The 26,719-nt window shown below is 40.1% G+C and overlaps 1 protein-coding gene across 4 annotated transcripts in view; it reads left to right on the top strand.

Annotated features, from left to right (window-relative positions):
• The window catches only part of drp2 (dystrophin related protein 2), a 206,951-nt gene that overhangs the window by 45,802 nt on the left and 134,430 nt on the right, over positions 1-26,719 (top strand). For 3 of the 4 annotated variants that reach the window (XM_039813153.1, XM_039813149.1, XM_039813154.1), the window contains exon 2: positions 16,088-16,248. The gene's annotated coding sequence lies outside the window, so the exon portion shown is untranslated. Of the gene's footprint in view, positions 1-15,904; positions 16,009-16,087; positions 16,249-26,719 lie in introns of all 4 variants that reach the window. The other variant, XM_039813150.1, reaches the window with a different exon arrangement.

Below are 26,719 nucleotides of genomic sequence, written 5' to 3'. Positions count from 1 at the left end.
GTGAACCATCATTAACATAAATAAAATGGATTACTGCATCTTAAATTTTTCTTAGCTGAAAGTGTCAAGGGAAGTATGTAAGTGTTTCTGCTTTACCTGAGGGGAAGGACCATCACAACCAGTAAACAGGGTTCAGCAGCTTCGTTGATTCATGCTATACTTTTTTTTGGGGGATTTTGGCAGGGGACAACTTAATCCTCTTTAGCACTGAAGCAAATGTGTCCCCAGTGTTTTCCCTGCTTCCTGTGCCCTTGGACGTGGGTAGTAAATATTTATGATGTAGCTATGCTGTACACTTCTTACTGCAATGCTTTGGTTTGTTGTTCCAGAGGATCAAAGTGAGATCATTGTGAATGATTGGGATCCTTTAGCATTAACTAGCAGGAATTTGCAGTGCAGTGTTCCTCCATATATGCTCCCTAATGGCCACGCCAAGACCTGGGCTATTGAAGGGCGGGTCTTGGCATGGCCATAGTAGGATTTGTAATATCTCGAGCGGGGGCGCCGTGAGCGAGCAGGTACAGTAGTGAGTTGACGTCTATAAAAAGATGGATAAAGCAAAAAAGCGGTCGGTGGCTAAAAATAGAAAAAAGAGGGAAAAGGAGATGGCATGTCAAGGGATGCAACAACAGTTAAATAAGTGGATGGTGAAAGTGTGTGTCTGTGCTTGGAGGCTTGCAAATATTCATGTTAACAGACTAGCTAGCGTTTGCTAATACTGGGAATGTAGCAGCTAAATGGGGGTTTACGGCTAGCTTAGAATATGCAAAACCGAGGTTGCTGAGCTGAAAACTGGTAAATATAAGGTACCATGTACAATAAATGACAAGAATCTGGAAAACATAACTAATGCAATAACTCTGGTTTACCAAGGAATCATTAATAGATTTTGTTTTACCATTAGTTGTTAGACATACAGGCTATAGTTACATCTGTTGGGTGACATGGAAGCTGTAATTACAGGGTCACATCTCTCTCTCTCTCTCTCTCTCTCTCTCTCTCTCTCTCTCTCACTTTAAACGTCTGTGCTAAGTGGCTCTCCATATTGTGTGTGTGTGTGTGTGTGTGTGTGTGTACATACATACCATATCATTAATTAATTATGGTAGGCCTACACTGGCTGATATACTTTAAAATAAACCTTTATTATTTAAAGCCCATAAATGATGATGTCCGGCACAATTCTTTATTTCTTTTTTGTGGGGGAGCGGGGGCGCCAAAATTGTTGCTGCATACCCCTCTGACACTGGGTAGTTGCGCCCCTGACCCCATCCAGTCAGGTCAATATGACCTCGAGATAGCAAAGCATGTTGTAACCCATCAACCAGAGTGAGATGATAAATCTACCACAGTCAACAGAATGCCTATTACAGCAGCACGGTGGGTGATTATAGGACCAGATAAGGGGTCTTAGAGAAAGGAGCCCTCCTTGTTATCACCAGAGTGCGGTGTGATGCTGACCTGCCGGGTAATAGACCTGGATGACCCCTCAAGGATTGTAAGACAACCTCACACAAAGCCTGTGAACGCTCAGAAAAATGAAAGCCGTCTCATTGATTAAACACTCCACACTTCTATAGTAGCTTCATAAAAAATGTAATTATATCTAATGGCTTTTACAGTATAATAATGAAAAATGCTGACATGAGGGGCTTGCCTGTGTCAAGGTTCGTGTGGTACCAGGGCTCAACAGCAGTGCTTAATTTGTAAAGTGGGAGGTCCCAGAGCGCAGAGGGGGGGGTGGATCTGGCGGCTCAAAACGGGGGTTGGAGGAAACGGAACAAAAATAAAATTACACTGCCTACGTTAGCTTCTCTGACTAAAAAAACCTAAACAACGCTGTATGTACATCAGGGAAATGTTTATTTTTATTTCAGAACATGCCCTGCATCGGTGCGAAATGAAAAAAAAACAAAAGAAATACACTGCAACAATCATTTTCAAAAGCAGCAATTATCCTATTAAATTAACCAAAAAACCCACCATGGTCTCCACATTCTTGATCGGCAGGAACGTTTTTTGCTTGTTTGGGATCCGACTGGCCAGCGTATTTGAAAAAGTTAAGCAAACTTTGTTGTCTTTTTGACATTTTTCCCCTGAGTTAAACGAGGCTATAACAGCAATCTCAACCAGCACAAACGCTTGTGTCACTTGAAGTGCAGCGCCGCGCTGTTGAAGTGTCTCCCGTCCCTCTCCCCCCTCCGTCTTACTCTGAAAATTCACCTCAAAACGCATCGAAAATGCAAACACAAGGTTTTGGTGGAACTTCAATGGGGAATAAAGACTAACAAGACAGATAACAACATTGAACACTACACAAACGGTAATTATTTTTTTTCATTTAGGAGATTCATTTTTCATAGTGACACAGGAGGTGCCGGATCCAATAAAAAAGGTTCCGGATCCAATGTCAGAGTGCCGGAACATGTTCCGGCGTGTTCCGGCTCAAATTAAGCCCTGCTCGACAGTAACGGTTGGCAACCGTTTCATGGCCTCTGGTTGCCACCACGATATTTGTGTTTTTTAAAATATATATTAAAAAAAACAATAAAAACTTACAAAACTGGAAAATCTTATTTCAAAAGAAGTCAATATTTTATTTGGTTGTCTCCATAAAGTTTAAGTCTATTTCTAAATGACCCAAACTAGCACTGGTCACTGTTGTTGTCAGAAAAACAACACGGACATGGGTAAAGGTTGCGTTTACTTAAACTGGTAAACCTCGTGGTGCATTCATAGTTATTGTAAAATACCCTTTTCATTGTTTAACAGCAATTTACTGGTGAAAGAAGTTATAAATTATTATTAAAAGTTACTGTTATTACATTTTGAATAATAATTTAAATTCCCTCCTTTTTTTGTGCTGATCTGAAAATTTATCCGATCCATCACTCAAAACCGTAATCTGAACCGTGAGTTTTGTGATCTGTTGCACTCCTATTGGAGAGGGATGGGAAATTATATTGCAAGCCATTCTCTCATTTTTCCATTATTAAAATGTGTGGTATAGTTACATAAGAAATTAATTGATCCAGACAAAGGCAGTTTAAAACATGGCAACCATATTGTCAATTTTGGCAACCAAAAGCTGATGCCTGGTTGCCATTTTAAAGAGAAGAACTCGCATTAAAACCTTTTTTAGCTCAATAAAGGTGCTTTTTATGGAGGTCTATGTATGAGGAGCACAGACAGACATTAAAGGAGACCTCAACATGGTCTTACTGATGGTTAATGGAGGGATGTGGGTGGGGTGAACTGATACTGGAACAGTGCCTGAGGGCAGTAACTTACAGAAGATTTAACATAGAGGGAGAGGTTCACAAGTTGTACAGAAGAAAACACTTTCACTTATGGCTTTCACTTAAAGAGAGTTAAAAGAGGTGACAAGTGGGGTTTAGTCACACAGCAAGTTTGGCAACACTATTTTACCTCTGTTGCCCAGTTAAATTGTTATTCAATCGCTGTGTATCAGGGGCACCGTTATTGTGAGGAAAAACAAGTCATATTTATTGTCCATGATATCTAAGACACACTATCAGCGGCAGCAATAACACAAGGTGCCATAATAATTATTCATTAGGAGCTGTAAAGTTTTGTGGTTGTGTCTCCTAGTGGAGGAAAAAAAAGCTATTTAAGATGGGCAATCAGCAGGAGGATACTTCCTATGGCTACTGCGCCCCTTCTTCTACATCTTGGTACCCAGAAAGGGTTCATTACCAGAGAAGATGGCCTGCAAGTTATCTCAAAACTTAACCCTCTGGAGAGCCCCAGTCGCCAGACACTCATGGGCAAACACTTCACATCTGACTGGATACATGGGCAGAGTATAATGTCCTCCCATTTGGAAACTGAAATTGTTCAAAGTTCAGGCAAAGTATTGCAGCAGAGCCGGGGGCCCAGTCAACATATTCCCAGAGGTGTGTGGGATAACTAGGAAGTAATGCACATGTGAAATATTACTAGCTGTGCTGCACAACTGGAATCCTCGAGGCTATGTACACAATCGCGTAACCCAACACAAATATATTTCTTTAGAGTCCATGGTTGACAGCGGCCCTTTCTCAAAGGATCTCTGCCTAAATATTGAGGCATAATTATGTGTTCTGAAAATTAGAGAAAGTACCAAGCCTGAAACACAGATTCCTTGTCTCAGACATGAATTATGTGATGATTATGTTACTAATTATGTGACAATAGCACCAATCAGACACAGAAATGTACCGGTTTCTCACATGAAAAAGCAACGCTAAGGCAGTTGTAGTTCAATGAGAAACTGAGATAAGAAATGAAAACTTTTAAAGTAGAAAACCAAGCATCAAAGCACAACAAGATCCCCGGCTGACAGGAGCTGCAGGTGGGTGGAAACATCTTAACACTCATGCCTCTACATTTACCAGTCATGTCTCCTCACATAATCTTTTCACTCACATAGAACATATTTCTGTCATTGCACAGAGCATGCTTTTGCATTTTAAGATATAGTGCTCACACCAGGCTGAATAGCACTCTCACGGTAAACTCCAGTCACTGCATCACTGCTAGAATAAACTTTCTGCTGGTGATCCTGTAGTTTAATGTGTAAAGCACAACACCGACACTGGAAGGGTAATGATTTTCATTCACACTGCAGCCATCCGTGTTAAAGTGTGTGCACCATCCTTCTTGTATTCATCAGCCTCTGTCCCCCGAGGGCAAACCCCCGCTGCACCTACTATATGGCCTCAGCCGCACTAAAAAACTGTGACTCTCTTGTTTTACCCTTGGCCAAGTCTCAGCCATGCTTGGGTATGAATAATGGAGTGACAGCAATGTGAGAGCAGGGTGGCAGCAAGGACACAGAAATAGAGAGGACATGCACAGAGATGGCCACTGCGTGGCTCGCCACCTCTGCAAGGCACCAAGCTGTTAAGCTGGGGTTTGGCAAATATTTATTCAACTTTATGGCAACATTCTGACTCTTATTGACAAGAAAGGTGAATTTCAAGGTTATATTTTTAATATAATGTTTTGCAGAGATGATTGTGTAGGTTGAATCTACTGTGTGTTATATGGTTTTGCTGTCTCTGAATATTCTGCATTTCTGCTTTATGGTGAGATTGACAACTTGGCAAATACGAGCACTGATTGAAGATGAAGCTGGAAAGACTGTTTTCACACTAGAGTCTACAGCCCATTAGCAGCTCTGTGCTGCTGCACTTACTGTAGCCACTATGCTAACACACGTGTTTACCATGGCCGTCATCTTAAGTTACAGTAGTTTAGCATGTTAGTATGCTATCATTTGCTAATTAGCAGTAAACACAAAGTAAAGTTGTGGCTGGTGGGGAAATGATTAGTTCAGGTATTTGGTCATGACCCAAATGTTGGTCTGATGATGGTGGCAGACCAGTAAAGGGATCACCAAAGTGATTACACTTAAATGTCTGTATCAAACGTCCAAAACCATAGGCATTAATTTGCTACTGCAATAGCCTCCACTTTTCTGGGAAGTAATTCCAAAAGATTTTGGACCTGGCTGCAGGGATTTTCTCTCAAGAGCTGTGAGGTTGATCTCTTGATGTTTGGTTCGCCGTCGGTGTTTCAATGAATCCCAAAGATCTTGGATGGGGTTGGGGTCAGGGCTATGTGCAGGTCAGTCAAGTTCTTTCACAGCAAACTGGGAAAACCTCTTTCATTTCTTTATGGACCTCGCTTTGTTCATAGGGGTATTGTAATGTTGAACCGCTGAGCCTGGAATTAAAGACCTTCCCCATAAATAACACACTATTGTCTTAAATGTCATTTGTATAGAGTAGCAGTATGATTTCTCTTAATTTGTACTAAAGAACCTATAGGCCAAAACATGAAACGGGTTCAATTCAAAAGTACACAAAAGTATGTTTAAGCATTATAGTGTACTCTTATGCCCTTTACCTTCTTGTTGTATTACTTTATTGTGTGTGTTGGTGTGTTGTGTTCTGCTGTGTGTACATTTTAAGTACCCCATTGGGGACCAATGCAGTTATCGAAATGTATATGCCTATGTCACGCAGACCGGAAGAACGTCTCTGAGTGGGGATACGGCTCTTCCAGTTAGCTTTTTACAATGGCGGAGCCCGATGGATACTTCTGGACCAAGTCTCTCTGCAACCTGCCTGAAGTCACCTACAACGATGTGGTTCAGATTGTAAATGAACACTCTCAAAGTAAAAAATGGCAAAAAAGGCAAAAGGTACAAGACCGTGTACAGAAACTATCATAGACTTCAATAGTAGAAGCTCGCTCTAGCCGTTCGCGGTTTCGTGGGTCCAGTAAACGTTTCTATGGTAACAGCGAGTTGGACCAATCAGAGACATTGCTGTTACGCTTAGGATTGTGGGTAGTGTAGTTTTTCTCCATCAGATCGCGGATTAAACATGTTTTTCTTAAAACAAGGTTGATTTCATACAGACTTCTAACTTCTACAGGAGCAGAAACTTTCGTTTCACAACCACGTAGCTCGTGATCAGTCTACCTTGGATGTTTTAGACATTATGGCTGATAATCGAAATCCTTATGGAGAAAGGGACTGTTGACCAGAAGTTCTGATTCCCTGCTCCGTGTTCCGGAAGCAGGAAGTGTGACATAGGCCTATTGAATTGAACTAAAAAAGTGCTTTAGAAAAACAAAGTTTTCCGTACATCAGCTATAAGGCAAAGCTGCACTACTGGCTTCTGCTCAGCAGAACAGAAACCACAACACTAAGTGACAATAATGTTATCTTAACAACCAAATTACAGTGAAATAACCCCACAAGACATAAAGGTCAACTCAGCAGCTTAGTTTTTGTTGTTTGTGGCTGGTGAATCATATTGGCGTTATTGTGCTGTAAAACTTTAAAACACTGCAGCTCTATCCTGTTAAGACTTTAGTTTCTGTGTGCTCTGGGACCCAGCTGCTATATAATGCTAAAGATACCTATTCCAAACACTGATGTCAGGGACCGGCTATGGGATTGCTGACATACTTTTTGAAATGAATGAGAATGACAGCAAGTCGTCCCCAGGATTTAATTTCTCATTCCACACACATTGGCTTAATGAGAAGTGTTGGCTCAAGACTGCTGCCATGTTCCTGGGATATATTCATCTGTCATGCTTTTTTATCTCTTATTCTTCATTCCCTATTTCCACTTCCCCCTATTCTCTCCCCCTGCCTTATCATGATTTTTTGTTCCTTTCCACATCTTGCGTTTCGCTATAGTTATTGATCAAACTGTTCATTCTGTGTTGAACCAGTTATTCTATTGTATACTATATAAAGTTGAAACAGGGGCTGTGTCTGAAATCACTTCCTATTTTTTAGTGTACTGTATAGTTTACTGTTCGCCATTAAGAGTTCATGGCTATAAACTACTTTCTGCTAACAATGCCGTGATGCATTTCATTTTATAGATACAAAAATGTACGTACATATGCAAATTATTAGTGAAGTTAATAATTTTTAACTATTGAGTGTTTTCATTATATACAGAGTAGTGAATGAGTGAACGAGGAAGTGAATTCAGCATACCAGCAGGGGGCCATAACGATATATTAAACTTTTCTGTTAGTTCTTTGTAAATGTTGGTACTTTGTTTTATATATATATATATATATATATATATATATATATATATATATATATATATATATATATATATATATATATTATAGATGAGTTGCACCTAGTTTATGAGGTGCAACTCTTTAATTAAGTGATTTGCAAATCTCTACTTTGTCTTTTGTGTAAATCTCTACTCTACTCTTTTTTTTTTTCTGTAAACACTTTCTTTATAACTAGGCTTAATTTAAATTTACAAATAATGCAGCTAGCTCTTGCCCTTTGGCTTTCTGTGTTTTTATTTTCCCTTGTGGTTTCTTCTCCTCTTTCACTGGAAATGTAGTGACCCCCCTATACTTTAAATTCTGCTCTCTTCTCAGTGAAGAAACCTTTTGAACTCACAGTGTAGACATCTCTTAGTTACTCTGTGTCCGGGATATCCGTTTGTTATCCCTTTCTCATTGTCAATAGGTTGATAGTTGTTTCTGGTGACCAACAACCACATTTTAATCTCCTGTCTGTTCCAATTATTTTGATTCAATTATGTCAATCCAAACCCATAATGCACCACTCTCATCAAAAGCCATTTCATGCCTCTGGAACATCACTGAGACTTTTCTGAATGAGTGCACACTCATTCCCAATGACAAAATGCTTCATTATCTGGCCAGCATGAATGTGACAGTTGGGGGTTAACACTGTGGATGATAAATTGTGTTGTGTGGTTGAAGTGCACCGCAGTGTGCTGTCCTATTTAAATTGACAAGCAGCCTCTGCAGCTATATGACTAAACTCTCATACCTCTATCCTGGTATGGGAAAGCTGGCAGGAGGATGCATGTGAATTGCTCAGGGCAATGAGTGCCCCTTATCCACTATGGAGAGAGATTCTTTGACAACCTGGACAACCTGGTGTCCTCTATGAAAGCCTGGATAGATTGTATCCTTTTTGAAACGTTGTTTTTTTGAGGCAACTAAACACTCAGGGTCAGTGGGTGGCCACGGGGGAAGTGAGGAAGAAACAGAAAGGGAATGTTAGAATTCAGTAATACATCATGTTAGTGTCAGTGTTGTTGTGAGAAAGAGTTACAGAGCTGCACTTAAGGTCTAACCGTCGCTCTGTTTGTCTTTCCATTTGTCTAGCTGTCTGTCAGTATATGTATATCTGACAAGGACATGATATTTGGCTTTTTCTCTTTCCTGAAGCGAGTGATTTTTGTTGTCCAGAAAAAATATGCTTTTTAAAGAAAACCCTGTGTAATACATGCAATCGTGCAATTAGCAATATTTGTTTGAGTGGTTAAAGTATGTATCGTCTAGTGACTTATTTCTCCAAGAACATGTTAATTATTGATGAAAGCCCAGTAGCAGACTCTTCAAGAGGTTTGTGAGAAATCCCGATGGGGGTACCAATTTATGGCTGATTACCGTGGGCTAACCAACAATATTTAACAAGGCTGTGGGCTGATAGAGCTGTATGCTTACAGGCTTTCTGGCCCACTCCCAATGCCCACCATCACGATGCACATGCTTAGAGAGTCCAAGGGATAGTTCAGATATTTTGAAGTGGGGTTGTATCATGAGATACTTATCAATAGTCAGTGTATTATCTACAGTAGATGGCGGTCGACATGCCCCCAGTTTGGAGAAGCAGGCAGTAGTACCAACACGGAAGCTAGGCAATGTACTGCTGTGGACAGGGCCAGCAGCAAAATGTATTTTAGCCACCAAAAAAAAAATAAAGCCCTCCACCTTAAAAAAATATCGGTTTAGGTTTGCGCTTTTACTAGACTATTTTCACTACTTTACCTTGCCTTTATACAGCCTTTTCTGACGATGAATTGAAGCAATTATATCTATACTCTCTTCAAAGCCACCAGACTCCTTTTGACAAAAACAGTAATTTTACCTTGCACCTTCACATCTGACTTTGGTATTAAAAGGTTTGTTCGGATTCACCTAAGTCACACAATAATAGGGAGGCCTTTGCAGGTGCATCAGTGCACGCATGCATCTTGCGTATCTTTGTACACATGCATGGGCATAAATTTCATCAGATTGGGGGGGGACAATAAACAAAAAAAATTTAAATTATTGAAGGGGACACAAATAATACATACATAATTGTACTTGTATATGATATGTGTGGATGTGAAACTCCAGTAAGTAGGCTGGCATGGCTTTTTTATCCACTTTAAACATCGGAAGAAGTGACTATTTTCTCTAATACAGATGATGCTGAACTGAGAACTGAGCCTCCTAGCAAGCAAGCTAACTAACTAGCCAGCCAGCCGGCCACAAAATTAGTAAAGTTTAACAACTTGATGTTTCATTCACACACTCTTGTCACAGCGTAGAAAAGCACAGCGCTCTCGCCAGATGAGTGACAACTTTTTTAGGCTCGTATTCTGTAACTAGTGAAAACATGTTGGGTGGAATTATCAAGCTAACATTAGCTAACTAATTATCTAACAAGCTACCAAACAAGCTATGTAACTTTATACCTGCTAACATAGTGGACTCGTGGAAAAATACAAAAAAGTTTTTTGTCATGACTAATTTATTAATGACTCAGCATCATCTGTATTAGAGAAAAGAATCCCTTTATCTGATGTTTAAAGGGAATAAAACAGCCTCCCAGTCTACTTACTGACGCAGCCATTCTCTCCCACGAGTCCCACCGGACTCCTGTGTACCGTCAGATCCGGCCTACGGAGAGCCTTTTCACTCTCTATTTAGCCCCATTGTAATTTGGTTGCAGTTCCACCAGAGTTCCACTGGGGGCGATCGCAGGCGAGTGCAAAATGAATGGGACTCTATGGAGCTAGACGGCTAAATGTGTGTTTTTCGCTTGATTGTCGTTGAGAAATCTCAGATTTGATTGTAGTTTTTGCAAGTTCAACATGGATTATAGGTCGAAAGTTGAATGAACTAGTATTTATGTCCTTTCGATTTCTTACAGGTTGAGTCGTTGTTGCCCATAACACGCTAGCATTCTGCTAATGAATGCTGATTGGACTTATTACGACCAGAGATTCCGCTTGATGACATCCAAAGCGGAACCAGAATGTCAGAGTGAATATTTCGGCGTGGTCTTTAAAACATTAGCAAACCTCTTTCTAGCACATGTATTGACAGGGAGAGCCTACCTGTCAGCTGTGTTGTTGTAACCTGACTCCGCCAGATGGATTGCTTCGCATTTGCTCGGCATATCCATCTGGGAACTTTTCGTTGGAGAACTTTTGGGAAGGGGCGAAAATACTGGTTAGCTGATTGGATAAACCATCTGTCTATCACCACCTATGTTGGCGATAGACGGGCCAAATCAACCAAGCGGATCAAACTCTTGCCGAAACTAGTCGGGAGAAGAGCAAAAACATCTTTTCCTCCGAGAAAAGTCTCCAGTGTCGTTTTTTTTGCTCTTCTTTCAATGAAGGAATACTTTCTAATTTGGATAAAACTTGCGCGATAGCTACGCTCATCTCATCCGTGGAAGTTGCCATGTTGTTTAGACACCTAAACCCGCTTCAAAACCAACGCTGATTGGTCGGTCGTTTGGCGAACGGCTCCAAATTTTCTCTATCTCAAGATGCCAGACTGATCTGCGAGTAGAAAACTGGAGCTCGCGAGATCAGGACGGTCTCACGAGGCTAGTGTTGTCGATGCCTCGAGAGAAAAAAGGAACTGACTCAGAGCTTGCCGTAAAGCAGTATCTCTGGCCGTACGATGTGTATAATGTCATTGACATTTTAAAAGGCTTTTTAGAACAAAAAATCCACTTTAAAAAAATCTAACACCCAGCAGTGTGTATTTTCTTAGCCTCCCCTTTCGAATGCAACATTCAAATTACAAGACAAAAAATTATATCCTGAGAAAAGTGGATTTTGAGGGGTATAGCTCCATAGAGTCCCATTCATTCTGCACTCGCCTGTGAGCGCCCCCTATATGCAACCAGAGTGGAACTGCAACCAGTTTAGAAGCCGGAAGTTTTCCAAGAGTGGAACTTCTTCCCTTTATTAAAAATTCTTTGGTATGAAAGGTTATGTTTAAATAATGTATTAATATGTTCTTTTGCTAATGTTAGATATTTACACAGCTAAAAGACATATTTTGCATCACGGAGATTAGTTTTATTAGGGCGTTCACGAACGTTAGTTGATGTTGGCTTCTGTGTGTTGCCAGATCTCGCGAGAGTTTGGTCCTGAGACAGAAACAGGTCTCAAACAAAGTTAATTTTCTCCTGATGTGCCCGTCTGAAAAATGCCATTTTAGTGTCAGAATGTTCTGGAGATATGTGGCTTGTTTAGGAATGGCTCCAATTTATATACAGTATAGAAATAGATATTACCGTATATATTTCTATACTTTGGTGACTATGGGGTGAAAGATTCGCTCATAATCTGACATATGGGTTCAACACGTCTCTGGTACCGTTAACGTAAAGGGAGAAAACCAAGCAGTGGACCAGACCACTTTGAGGTAAGGGAGGGGGGGATTTAAAATGTTTCTAAACTTAAAACACATTTTGTTGCCCTGTGTGTGTTTGCTTTGTTTAACTACTTACACAATTATTTGAAGTGTATATTATTTACAATACACAGCGTGGTTTTAATTATATTTTTAAGGGGGGGGGGGGGACAACCCTCAGATGCGGTTTAATAATATGTTTATCCAATACATTTATCCATGTTAACACGGACATTTTTTTTTTAATACTTTATTTTAATTTTCCAGTTTACAAGAACAAGAACAAACGCAAACAAACAACCCCCCATCCCCCCTCCCCAAAAGGATGCTCCAATATTTTAATGTAGGTATAAAATTTTCGAGGTCTGTCACATTCCAACATCACATTATCCACATAATCTAGATAGGGCTGCCAATTTTTAATAAAGGTGTTGTATCCCTTTCTAAGGTTAAATGTTATTTTTTGTAAAGGCACAGTTATTCATTTCTAAATACCATTTAACACGGACATTTTTTCTCAGCGTTAAGCTGCTATGTGAGAGACGCAGTTTTGCAGGTGTTTAGGGGTGCGTACCTACTCACCGCAGGAGGTGGTGATAGATAGATAGATAGATAGATAGATAGATAGATAGATAGATAGATAGATAGATAGATACTTTATTTGTCATTCTCACAACACTGAGGAGAGCAAAATAAGAAATCAGGTCTCGGTGCTGACCAACTACTATAGTGATTAATAAATAATTAAAAACATTCCTTCATAAGCCCTATCCTACTTAAAACAATTACAAATAAAATAATTTACAAAGACAGCATCAGAATAGCAGCAAGTAAGTAAATAAATAAAGTGCAGTGCTATTTCTTGAGAAGACTCAAAGGCATGGCAGTGTGGAGGAGTTAATTAGTCTGACTGCATTCGGGTAGAAGCTGTTCTTCAGCCTGGTGGTCCTTGCCTGGATACTACGCAGCCTTCTACCTGAGGGGAGGTGGGAAAACAGTCCGTGTGCAGGGTGGGTAGAGTTTCTCAAGATGCAGGTCACTCTGTCCCTGCATCGGCTTGTGTAAATGTCTGAGAGGGCTGGTAGGTCGCATCCGATGGTCGCAGTAAGAAGTAATGGTACTCACGTGGACAAAAATCAGAAGTGCCGGTACTACTGGTGAGTTCAGGCCCATTTCAGGCACTGAGGTGTATCTTCTTCTTTTTTTTATGGAGCCTGGCAACCAGTGGCCTAGACTGAGGTCGCTGATCTGCTAGGAAGCTTTTAAGATAACCTATGACAAAAAAATGGAAACCCCAAAAAAAGGAAACCCGTAAAAGTTAAGATGTTCGGATGTTCTTTTATCAGCTCAATTTAAGGGACAGTATATCCCCCAGAAACCTCCTTAATGAGGTTTGTATTGCACACATTTTATGAATGAAAAAAAATGGTTAGCCTCTCTGGATTGACGTCTGTAATCTGTTGAAGGATCTAGCAAAGCTGACAGGCATGGGGAAGAAAGCTTTATGTAATAAATTATTTCCACATTCTGAGCTACATAATATATACTACTGTACTGGACAGGAACATTAGAGCATCTCACCATTTTAAACAACATTTTATTAGCATTTAACATTCATTATTCTTAGACAAGCCAACTAAACCTCAGACTGAATGAAATTATCCTAAATAATTGATTTAAAATGACGTTGTTTCAGTTTTAGTGTCCAGGACAGAACTACATAATATATCTGTTTAAAACAATTTTCATGATTAAGGTTTTTAGAAAAGACAATTAAGGAAGGTCTCTATGGAAAAATACATTGTCTGTACAAAACTAGTAGAATAAAGGCTCACAGACTTTTTCTCTCTATATTAGTCTGACTCAGTCGTTAACAACTTCAGATCAAAAGGGTGATCTGAGAATGACTTTATACCAAAGAGTACCACAGGCATAAGAGAGGCAAAAGAAATGAAAAGCTAGTAGGAGTCTATTTGCATTTATCTTTTCAGTTTAAAGCCAATTTCAGTTTGTCACTACTGAGACAGTATGTATGTGTATATATAACAAAAAAAGGGATATAAATAAAGACCATCAATAAAATCATAAACAGGTGTTTCATATTCAGGATTAAATTTATCCACTGAGCACATTGCCTTGGGACTCCCTTATTTTGTAATCAGCATAACCTGGAAAGACAATTGATATAGACTACTTTGATTTCTCACATAGAAAGTACACAGAGGGAAGAGGCTGCACATTTGATACTTGAACTTTCTTTCACTCACATAAAGATCTTCCTTGTGCAGCATTCATATTGTTTTCAGTCTCCAGTGCAGCTGTAAGCACAGTGATTTTATTGTGGTTTTATTGTCAAATTCAGTAAAGTGTACATTTATTCTTTGGGGGAGCTGTTATTGCCATTACTGTGGTTATGGCTTAACGCTCTCATTTGTGTTTCAATGCAAGTTACATGTTTATGTAAAGTGACATTGTTATTTTGTTCAGTGCATTGACCGACATCTGTGTGTACCTTCTGTGCATGCTTTCTGCAGGCTACTGTAAGTAGGAAAATGTAACTGTTTATTGATATTTTCACATTTGATTAACATCTTTCTTTACTGTCTTCACAGTTAATTAACATTTGATAGTTTCAAATTAGAGGCAAGTTGCTATAACAGCTTAATATAGTTTCTCCTCTTGCTTTATTTGTGCATGTATAATGTCTGTATTCAACATTTTGCTCCACATTATGTGTTTTGGTCCCTGCTGTTTCCTCCCCCTGGGTGGTCCGGCTGTGACTGAATGAATATCTATGGCAAATTTGATCACATTTTATATCCTCATATTATTGCATTTCATTATTTGATGTGAACAGGGAGATTTAATTGGCTGATAAGGAAAATCCGGAATGGTTGTTGTGCTGGATTATGATTTTTAAAATGAAAATTGTCTCTCACTTTGTCTCTTGCAGTTGCCAGTTTCATTTTGACACCCTTGCGGGATGTCGCACAAAAGTTTTTGCATATTGAGTGCATTAAACCATTGAAATATTCTGTCATTCACACAAATGTAATAAGCCCACAGTGTCTACAGATTTGCCATTAATTTAGTAGAAGTGTTACAGACAGAAGGAGGAAGACAATAGGTGAATAAATCTTTTATTTCCTCATATAAAACTATAATTTGAATTATGAATGCCACTTACTACTCAGAAAATAGTTCAGCTCATTGCCTTTCTGCTGGCTGCTTGCTGCAAGCTTGGCATTAAACTTTTATATCTGTTTTGAACTGTTAGGATGTGCTCTCTTTTTTCCTGCCAACCTCTGCACTGTTCCCCCACTAGATTTATTGGAAATGTGACAAGGCAACCTGTTTGCTGACAAACTTTCTCTGAATATCTTCCTCTTATTTCTAAGAGCCCTCGTTTCCAAGAACGTCTGTCTTCACTGAGCCTGCCTGGTCAGGCCATATCAAAGCGGATTAATGCAGATATTAGTTGGTTAATGGTCAGGATGAGGCTTGGAATCAGAGATAGGACTGTTGACATTGCCATCAAACCTGAGGCCATGATAGAGTAGCTTTGCAGGGCAGCGTTGTGCCAGAGTAGCAAATGAAATCTCAGGTAGGAAAGGGGACACTCATTGGCATTCCTCCCACGTCGCCTGAGTCCCTGTTTCCTCCCAGCGGCCAGCACCCAGCTTCTCAGCAGTATTATATTCCAGTCCTGAGTGTGCTGCCTGCTCCTAATAAACAACGGAGCCAGAGTCACAAAGGTTTGCTGAGTTAGAGCCCAGCCACCCTGCTCTGTCTATCTTGCTCAAAGGTTGGCCAAGACCTTTACTTTATGCTCAATGTCACGAGTTTTAAAACCCTTGCTGTTACTGCTTTGCTCCTAGGTCTGAATGTCATTGAGCTTGGGAAAAGACAGGGCTGAGAAGGGACTTTGGCATTTATCCCAGCGACAATAAAGGATTTAACTCTAAAAGACAGCTGTTAAATGGTGTGCCTTTTTCAGCCTCTTATCAAATTTTCTTCAGTCCACTGGGGAGGAGTTTCTGACCCTGTTCTTTGTATTGTAGGTTCCACCCTGTGTGAGGAGGTCTCTGCTGCTGTTACTTCACATCCAGGCCTACCCCACCCCTCCTCCCCCTCTGCCAGCGCAGGGCAGCCACATAAGTGTTGGCTTGATTCCAGGGAGGCTCCGATCCTGCAGCCACGTCAATCACGTCTTCACCGCTGGGTAACTATCAAGCATGCAAGCAGACTACTCCTGCCTTTGAATTGTTTTCATTGATTAGAGGCCCAGACTTCTGAGATTATGTGGTCTTGTTTTTGGGATAGTTTTTCATGCTTATTTGTTATTTCTGGGGTCATTCATGTGTGCATTTTCATGTAAAAGAGGAATTTTCCACCCAAGCATGCAATACACTCAAACACACACACACATACACAAAGGTGCCAGACGGCTCAGGAGGATTCCCCAGGGGTTTGATCAGAGCTGTTGTGTCTTTGTTTTTTTTGTTTTTGTTTTTTTAAGCCCATTGATTCTGACTCCAGGTGTCATCTACTGAACTGTGTCAAACTCTGCAACTGCATTTCAAAGCATGGTCTCAGTGAGGCGAAGAAAAGCAGAGGATAAATCGGCGTTTTGGATGAAATGTCTTGTCTGCAAAGCATAACGTTGCAGTTGAACAAGTCAGTTACACATACTGATGAGCTGACAGACATGCAATATGTAGAGAGAGAGAGAGAGAGAGATTTGTCCCTGTGGGGAAATTGGTTTGCAGCACAATCACAAGGCATTTCATCACAACATTACAAAAGTCACCACTAGACATACTCCTACACATACCCAAACTTCGCACTTTGCAACAAATTAGGCGTAAGGAAAAGAAAAATAGTTTGGACAGGCCAGACTAGCTGGACATCGTTTGTGACCAGGAAGGAGTGGTCATGGGGAACAAGGTGCTAGTGCATTACCGGTTTAAAAACTAAATGGCTTACAGTTCAAATGAGATGGCAAGGGGGTCCCTCTTGTTACCCAAAGTGTTGTTTGCCTTCTTTATTGTTCTATCTCTGTAGATGCACTTGTAATACTAGGTAACGTAATCCCGAGCAGTTTGCTGGCCAACAGTTTTTCTGAGAACTAACAACGGCCAGCAAACTGCCAGGGATTACGTTGTGGACAGGAGTTCTTAAAGCTGCACTATGATGTGTAATGTGAAAGGAGTCGTAATTATGAACTCCACCCAACTCTGCAGTTTCCTTCAGCTCTTTTTTTGTGTTTTAGTGTCCTTCAGCTCAGTTTTATTTACGGCCTATAACTTTTGTTTCCAATGATAAACCCACTGTACACTATCTGCTCAGCAGACAGACAAGGTTACGGACTAACTGGTGAACATAGTGAAGCATTTAGCTGCTAAAGAGTCAGATTTCTTGCTCAGGAGTTGGTTGAGACCAAAATAGAACTAAAAGGAGAGTCGATATTGCTTTACATTAGCCGGACCAAAAGACCTAAAACATGACTCCAAATGAATGCTAATGATATTCCATGTGTACTTGATGTGTAATGCAACCGTTTGGTACCACGATCGCCATATTAACTTTTTTAGTTTACAGCTTGTTCTGCTGGCCAAAAAAAGTTAATTATTGCTGCTTTAAATTTGTTTTCCATTCATAACCATTCATAAATTTGTTTTTGGGAAATTTGTGTCAAAGTTAAGCTTGTGTGTGCTTAGACAATTAGTTTGTGGTCCAGTGGACACTGAGCTGTCCAATGACCCCAATGTCCTGTCTGCTTAGCCACATCTGGAAGGAAAACAAATTTTGGATGGAAAATGAGACACTAGACTTCAGTTTGTTTTGTCTCTGCATGCTTTCTGTGCTCATAATGCCCTTAAATGAACTGACTGACATAATATCACTGTAGGTGTATTCAGTCTCCTTCCTACACATAAATTAGGCTCACATGATCATAGAGAGAGATGCAAGCTCCGGCGTCCTTTTGTTTTTCTCCCTGCTCTTCCCTCCAGCTCTGCTACGGTGCATTTCATCATCACGTACACACTACCATTGTCATTTGAGGCTTCTCCGAGTTAAATAAATGGGTCCTGGATTTCCGCCGAGTTGTCATTACGTGTGTTTGACCCTCTGGAGCCGATTCAATCACTGTCTACCCACAAGTAATATCCTTTGCCTGCCCTTATCTCTGACTCCAAATTACTGAGCTTCAGTCCTGTTTTCACATCAGAGCAGCACAGAGGGAAGCGAGGGAACAACAAGGGAGCCTAGCGAAGGTCATAAAAGGTAGCTGTTGGACAGAAAAAAGCTTGTGTGTAGATACACAAGGTTGCAACGATGTTGAGGACGTAGACCCCGCTCCATGCCCTGGGCTGGCAGGGAAATTAGCGCTGCACATTGCTCACTCAAGTCATCGAACTGGTGTGACATGAGGGAACATTGCCTCGCCTCAACTGCTGAACATAAGAGATCTGGTTTTGGAGTTGCAGCCTGTTAAAATGTTATCTTGCTCAGAGACATTTGAGAAGGGTTTTCTATACTTTGTCAGTGAGAGAGATTTTCCTTTCTGCTTTTTCCTCTTGCCTTATCTGTAGGCTGCTGCATTATAGCCAGAACTGATGATTGGCAGTCTGCAAGTGTAGTCCATGCCTTTTTATGATACAAACCAGTGTAGCAACTGTACATAGGCTTGTGCCCAAATGTATTAATCTGCTCGACTGCTGAAATTAACCTCCCCTCATGTTGCAGCACTCCTGTGTCACAGAAACAGCAAATGTGGCAGCACGCTCACCACGGTACCCCTATGCTAATTAACTACAAAATAGCCTGAACTGCAATCATCAACATGTTTCCTAAAGGTTTCTCCCCTCCAAAGCTCCCGGCCCATAATTCCTTCGTCTATGCTGATTCCCACTTATTACCATATATCCTTTGCTGCATTTTCTGCATTACATCGTAATCTGTGTTTTAATAAAGCATAAAGCATATAATTACTCTGTACATCTAAAACTGGCTAAATATATCAACATCAACATCACATTAGAGCTTTAAGCTTTAAAAAACCTGCATGTGACCATGGATGAACCATAGAAGCAACTCTGCATTGCAGAGCTCAGTGTTAAAATCACTCACTGTTTGTGTGGCTCTCTGCTAATCTATGTTCAAGGCAGCTTAGCCTGCTTTCCCACCATGAATATCCCTGAGTTTGTCAAAGACCCACCACAGTGGCTACTGGGAGCATCATGTTCCCCATCACGTCTTCTCCCTCTTTCTACTCTCCTTCACTCTATAATTCTGCGCCTCTACTCCCTTGTCACAGTTTTATCTTCTTATCTCATCTTTCATTTGAATCTGCTGCCTCCCTTTTTCATTTTCTTGTTCTCCTTCCTCCTTGTTGTCCCGTGATGAGCTGGAGGCTGCCATGCATGCGTGTTGTGCTCCAGAGGCCCGAGGATGAGCAAATGTGGCACTCCCTCTCCCTTTTCTCACTAGTCTCCCTTTTTGCTGTCACATCTCCCACTCCTCCTCTTCACTTCTTTATTTCCCATTTCACATAGCATGTTTCTCTTCCTCACTCTCTCTGCCTGTCGCCTCTGAGAATGATGGGTAATGCTCTGGGAATGGGGGTGGGTGAAGGAACAGAGATGTAGCCTCTCGACAGAATCACCCTTACTATTCGTTCTTCTGGTGTGTGTGCGTGTGCGTGTGTTTGTGTGTGTGTGTGTGTGTGGTTGTGTGTTTTATTGAGTTGTAAATGGGTGGTTGTTCGTCTTTACGCTGGTGTGGGAATATGTGGAAGGTAAGGGTGTGTTGTTTATGTTTGCTGCATCTCATTGTTCCTATTTGAGGAAATAAGAATTTATGTGTGTACACGGTTTGAGTGGTGAGCTGTGGGTCATAGTGTGTGAGGATGGTGCTTTGCAAATGTGTTTTCTACGATGGCTTTGAGGTATGAAAAACCACCAACATTGGACAAAACACAATAACAAAATAGAAAACAACATTTTAGAAAACCATTAACAAATCAGACAACACAACAACAGTTTAGAAAACAGAACATTTAATAAAACACAACCTACTTTTTAGAAACCTCAGCAACAAAACAGGAAACACAACAACATTCAGAAAAGGTAATAAACTCTGAATTGACTTGGATTCTGTCCAATCATGAAGAATTGTTGGTCATACCTTTACTTTTTTGTAAATTGTTGTTGTGTTTTCTAAATTTTGTTGTACTTTTAAAAATGTTGTGTTTTCAGTTTTGTTGGGTTTTCTAAAATGTTTTTTCAGAAATGTTGTATTTTCTATTTTGTTATTGCTTTTTGTCAAATGTTGTTGCGTTTGGCACCTCAAGGCCACCAAAGTCCACACTGGATATACATGTATATGTACATGCATGTGTTAACAATCAGTCTGGCGTGCACTTACGCAAGTTAGCAGGCGTGCACTTGTGTAAAATTAAATCCACGTCAGCAGGCAACCATTCAGATAAGATTAACAGGACCTGACATTTCCTTCGTTTCAGACAGATGCTTGCTCCAGTTCCCTCAGAACATTTCCCCTCTCCTCTGTCCTCCATCCAAATTACATTTTATCTCAGTCTGAGGATATTCCCCCCCCCCCACTTATCCCGCCAGCCCGCAGCAAGACCTGTTCTCACCATTAATTTGATTTCTGATATTCTTATTACAGGGCAGTGTGATTAGGAAAGCATGAGTTAGATGAAAGGCTTGTTTTATGCCATATTGAAGCCAATTAGCTCAGAGTACACACTTTCACCTCAGCAGTCAGATGACCATAAAGTCTGATATTCAGTATTTAGGCTACATCAGTGAAGCAAATTGTCTTAGTAAAAGCTTAAAGGATAATGCGTTTTTTGTGCAATGTCTACAAACAACTGTCACGATGGTGGAAGAAATAAAAAATTAATGTGGCTCATGTATGATGTATGTCCCAGGATATAACATGTTGCTTTGTCAATTATTTTTATTGTATTGGTTTATTTGATAGGGACCATGCATATTTATGAACACTGTTATATTAAAAACACCATGTAAATATGCCAGAATTAGTAAAAATAACTACTTTTCATCTGCAGTCCCTTTTCACCTATGTCCCAGGTGACATAGGACTAACATAGAGACAGCCAGCAGTCATACAGTACTCATTCACTATAAATTAAAAGGTACACTTAATGGTGACATATACATTGACAAAACAAACAAAAACAAAACATAAATTCATGATGACAAAGACATTATTCATCCACCTCTATACTGCATTAAATTTAACCGTGAAAGTGTATGTGTAATGAAATGTGTGAGTGCATTTCTGGTTTTCTAGAAGCCACTGTTTTAACTATTATATATACACAATATATAACTAATTAACTCCTGAATTACAATATTATCACATTAACCTTGCTTGAAATAATAGCTATAATTTGATATGGAAAAAAACACACAACAGTTTCTATTATTATATATAAGAGCCATTATGCAAACATTTTTGTTAAATGAATGTCCGTTTGAATGGGCAGTATACAAATTTGTGTAATGTGGCGTACAGTGAAAGACAGTTTTATGTAAAAGTACAGAACATGGGGCCATAATGTGGGATAGTGAGTAATGCTTAAATAGATGTGGACATAATTTATACATAAGCACAGTGGATGTCACAGGGATGTCACCAAGGGCCACAGTGAGGAAATGTGATTATCATTTATGCATAAGTACCATTATTGTGTGGAAACAGCTGCACTGAAGAAAAGAAATCAGTTGTTGGAGCACTCTTCTAAAAGGGCTGCTTTAAAGCAAACTACCTTAGTACATTTATTTGAGTACACATTTTAGGTACTTGTACCTTTTAATTTTTTTATGCTACTTTATACATCTTCTCCCCTACATATGTTTTTAGTTTTTACTCCATACATTTATCTACGGCTATAGTTGCTTTGCAGATTGACATTTTACATTGTAAAAAACCTACCATAAGCTGATAAAATTCAAAACATTTATAAAAAACTTCTTGGAGCCCCTTGTCATGTTTCAGATGTCTGAGTTTTTAGCACTTCCACCGAAGAGACATTTCTGGGCTCCCAAGTAAAACGACCGCATTTCAATCAGGAGAGACTTCCTAAACGAATATGAACATATTTATTGTACAGACAAACATGAAATGTAACGAGTCTCTGGAGATTGGACTCCATTGAACCCAAATGTCATAAAGGGTTAGTGAAACCCAAACATATCCCCCGATGGAGTCCAGACACTCGTGGTGGTGATGAAGGTGCACAGGAACCATCGACAGCCAAGCGCTGACTATACCAGAGGCCGTGGGCGAGACCACCGGTGGTAGAAGGGGAGGACGCGGGACGCACTCTATTCCTGAAACGACAACTGCAGGGGAGAGAGCAGATTTAAAACAGGATGTCATGCTGTGATAGGCTTGTGACAAATGGCCGACTCTGATTGGTTTAACTAACGACACAGCTCAATCTGATTTACTACTGACAAGTGACATGAAACAGCTGATCATTAGGAGTGATGAAAAAAGGAATATGAAGTCTTCCTGTAAGAACTTACGCTGAGCTTCATTAGTCATTTCAACAAGTCCCTCAAAATGACATATGTTTACGTTCAAGCTACAAGCCCTCTAGCAGCTGTAGTAATTACAATGTGAGCAAAAGAGCAATTCAGAGTGACCAAGTCTGTGCAGGGATGAGGTCGGGATGGATGGTTCAACACGAGCACACGAGTTTAACGCAAGAGACTACCGTTTTTTTTTTTTTGTTAATTGTTTTCAACCAGGACCACGGCCATTCCAAAACCTTCACCACATTAATTAAGGTTAATATCTTTGTTATTCTAAGCGAAACCATGATCTTTCCTTGTGCCTGAACCTAACCAACCCTTAACCATAGTGTTGTCACATAGTATGGATTTATTTGTGAGATCAGAAAATGCTCTCAAGTGAAGTTACAAATTACATATTTTGTCGTTTAATAACGAATTGTTGAATTATCTAATATGTCACAAGAAAGCAAAGAATAGAGAAATGTCCAAATACTGAAAACAGATTTGTGTTGCAGAACTTTGTTGTCTTCTTCTTTCCAAATCCATTTGTCATTTTACGTCGACTCAGATTTATCTTGTTCCTCTTTGGAAAGACCCGACCGCTAGATCGGGAAGGGTCCAAAAACTATACGTCCCAGAAAACATAGGGCAGCAAACCAAACTATTGTAAATTTAATAAAGAAGTCAGGCAATAATTGGCTCTTTTCATCATTCTGTAAGTAACTGTGATCTGATTTTATGCTGCACATTGCATTAGGCTGCGAACGGCCAAAGTGAAAGTAGTTAGTTACCTCACTGAGAAGTTTGAGGTGTGCAGCCAGTCGCCTGCTCAATGCGGCTGATACTCCCTGCAATCTCTCAAACTGATCTGTTGTCAAAAAAAATGCAGAAAATAACCGCCGTCTTGTTTTGAAGATAGATTAGTGATGAACGATAGCTGTCAGTGTCAAGCTTACTAACAAACAAATTGCATTTCCGGTCTCTACGTCATAATAATAGTCAACTCCTGTTTCGCCAGTTAAATGCTTTTAATGTGAAGTTGCAACAGTAGGAAATGTTGGGTTTGCATTAGCAGTAATTGAATTGTGTTACCTAATTTGGCAATAGATAACAAAAATGTATTTAAATGAAAATCTTCGATTGCCACTTTAAAACTAACACCTCGACCGACTAAAAACAGTAAAGCCGATAGTCTTAATTTGCTTTGTATCAACTCGTTTGACAATGACTTCAATGAAATGGACGTTCATTATTATAAAAACGTTACGCACTAAAGCTTTAAGAGACGGATTCTACTACTGGCTCAGTTTAAAGTTAGCTGATGTGGCAAAACCAGAATCATTGTTATAGCCACAGTGACAAGAATGAATGATACTCTTACTGTATCGTGTCGGGAATGAGCATTACACATTGTGCCCTGCTTTTCATGCAGGCGAGACCATTATCATGTATGCTGTGTGAAATAGAGTGGAGTTGAATGAGTAGCTGGGCAGTATGTGTATGTGATGGTGCCACTCTGATGTGTTATGAGCCATTAGTGGAGTTGTGGAACAGGGAGGTCATTGATCTTTTGTGTATGCGTAGGTTTGTGTTTTTATGTGTGCACCTATAAAAGGCACATACAGTTGTTTGAACTTCTGTATATTTCAGGTTATAGGCTTGTGTATTGGTATGCATCGTTGTACACACTGTGCTGTTTATCAGCCTACTTAGCATTCTGTAGGCATTTTCACACCTTTTAGTGCTTATCCTGGAGCACAGTAATTGTGAGGGTGAGAGACAGAGGGTCTTTTCATTGGTATCCATTGGTCCCACTACCAGCACTGAGTTGCCCTTCATTAGGGAGAAGTTAATCCCTACTTATGGTGGTGCAAGCAGACACTAAGAGTGCAATGCAGAAGTCAGCACATTCATTACTCTGTGGCTTTTGCTGGAGAAGGGCATCTGTATGAGGTAATGAGAACAACAGTTTTTTTTTTTTTGCTGGAATTTAACAACAAGGCCAATGGACATATTTGTCATGTTTTGCATTCCCGAGGCATGCATGTGTTTTTTTTCCTTCATTTTCTTTACCCATTTTTTTTATTTCCATGAGGTCTTAAGTCTCTTCCAATACCCTCGGCAAAAGGCACCTTGCCACTCATCATTATTATTGTTATTATTATTATTAAAAGGTGAGGAGGATATGTGAAGGTCATGCAAAGCCATGAAAACTATTGTGCACAAATATACTATAATAAACTTTTGAACATTTACTAACACTGAGAGCGTTAAGTAAGATTTTAAACTTTGGCAGAATATTGGGTTGTTTAGTAGTCTGGATCAACGACCCTTCATTTACCGGAACATCCGTCGCCGCCGGATCTTCCGCCGGGATGTCCCTCGCCTTGCAAAACTCTGTTGGTTTCGGGAAACCTCAACAAACTTGTAGCTTGCAAGCTATTCGCTAAAAGTGGCAAGTTTTGAATGAAAATTTGGATCGTGCAACAAGGCAGGCCTGCGTGGTTCTTTTGGGGAATGATTGTAAAGATTTACAAAGAATATGTTTATGGCATTTACTATGTAACTGGGACATTTTGGGACCGATTGGCAGGGATTTGCTGTGGACAAAGCGAGACTAGTTGTTTAGTATCCTCGCCATGACAATAGTCCAAATTCTCTCGCTCACACATCTTAATCAGTTACATGAGGGAAAATGTAGTTTAAATGTTTACTATCCTTGTGTGGCCGAACGGGTCATATAATCCCACATTCAGCACATAAACAAACCGAAAGAAAGGGGATAACGACAATATGCTAAAATAAAAAAACAGGTTCTGTTGAATTACTGTCACAGGGGTAAGTAGCGAGGCTTGGACCTAAATGCAATGCAGTTCAGTTCAGAAAACGGAGTTTAATAACAACAAATTTACAACAAGTAGTTCCAAAAGCACGCAAGCCAGGAAGCGAGGAAGCCAGGAATGAGCAGGCACACACAGTACATCACTCCAAAAACACAAAAAACTCAGAGCAAAAACTTGACTCCACTGACCAGCAACACATGACGCACACAGACAGAACGAAATGATCCCACATGACATAAAGGAAACAAAGAGACTAAATACACAGGGTAATGAGGAAACGAGGGACAGGTGACACTAGGGTGAAACATATCAGACAAGGGCGGGAAAACCAAAAGACAGGAAGTAAAACCAGACAAGACTAGGGAGAAAAGACAGACTTCAAAATAAAACAGGAAATGGGAAAACCAACAGAAACATGAAACCAACTAAACAAAGAAACTTGACAAAGGGACTAGACGTGACAATTACTAATAATATATTATTAAATCTCTTTCACTTTCCCAAACAAAAGCAACAAGCATTTTATGTAATGCAACTTATGCTTTGTTAGGATTCATTTATGTGCTTAAGTCTGAGACTCAGACAGAAGACAAAAAAGAGCTGCTCTGTTTCCCACTGACAGGTGAAGGCAGGGGTGGAAAACTATTATCAGCAATTTACAGTATATCATGTCCAGGAAGCTGGACAACTCAATATTCAATATCACCTAACACAGCTTTTTCCTCATCACAAATTAATTTGCTTTCCAAACTGACAGTATCTCTTTAAACGTGAACTATTGGTTAGCACCCAAGTTACATTTCTTATAATGTACATACATGTAGAGCCACTGCTGACTGGATTATTTGAGTTGCAGTGTAACATCTTACAGGCAGGTTGCTACAAAGTAAAACTCTTTATTCAAAAAGTTAAAGACAACATGGTATCTTACTGAAAGTTCACAATTTGCCCTCTAAAATGCAGGTGTGATTAGCATAAAAGAGTAATTACAGATGCATAGAGTTCTGTGAGGTAATGAGTGGTATCATGCTGTGGAGAAATGGCTCTGATGGTGGCAAACCTTACCCACATTATCAGAGAGGCGCAGAGTCATAAATAACACTGCATTTGGCGAGTGACAGCTCACCTTGAATCCCTCCAATGTCTGAACGGTGGACGCGGGCAGCAGGACAGCTGTGAAACGTCACATGTAAATGTATCTATCAATTGCAGCAATATTAGGTAACCTCGCAGGCTACTCTTTACTTTGTCAGCAGAAAGATGTGCCACAAGA

This window comes from Perca fluviatilis, chromosome 10, assembly GCF_010015445.1.
Source record: "Perca fluviatilis chromosome 10, GENO_Pfluv_1.0, whole genome shotgun sequence".
In the NCBI taxonomy this organism is placed as follows: Eukaryota; Metazoa; Chordata; class Actinopteri; order Perciformes; family Percidae; genus Perca; species Perca fluviatilis.
Note: the sequence above shows the minus strand (reverse complement) of the source record. Positions and strands in the feature narration are given on the sequence as shown.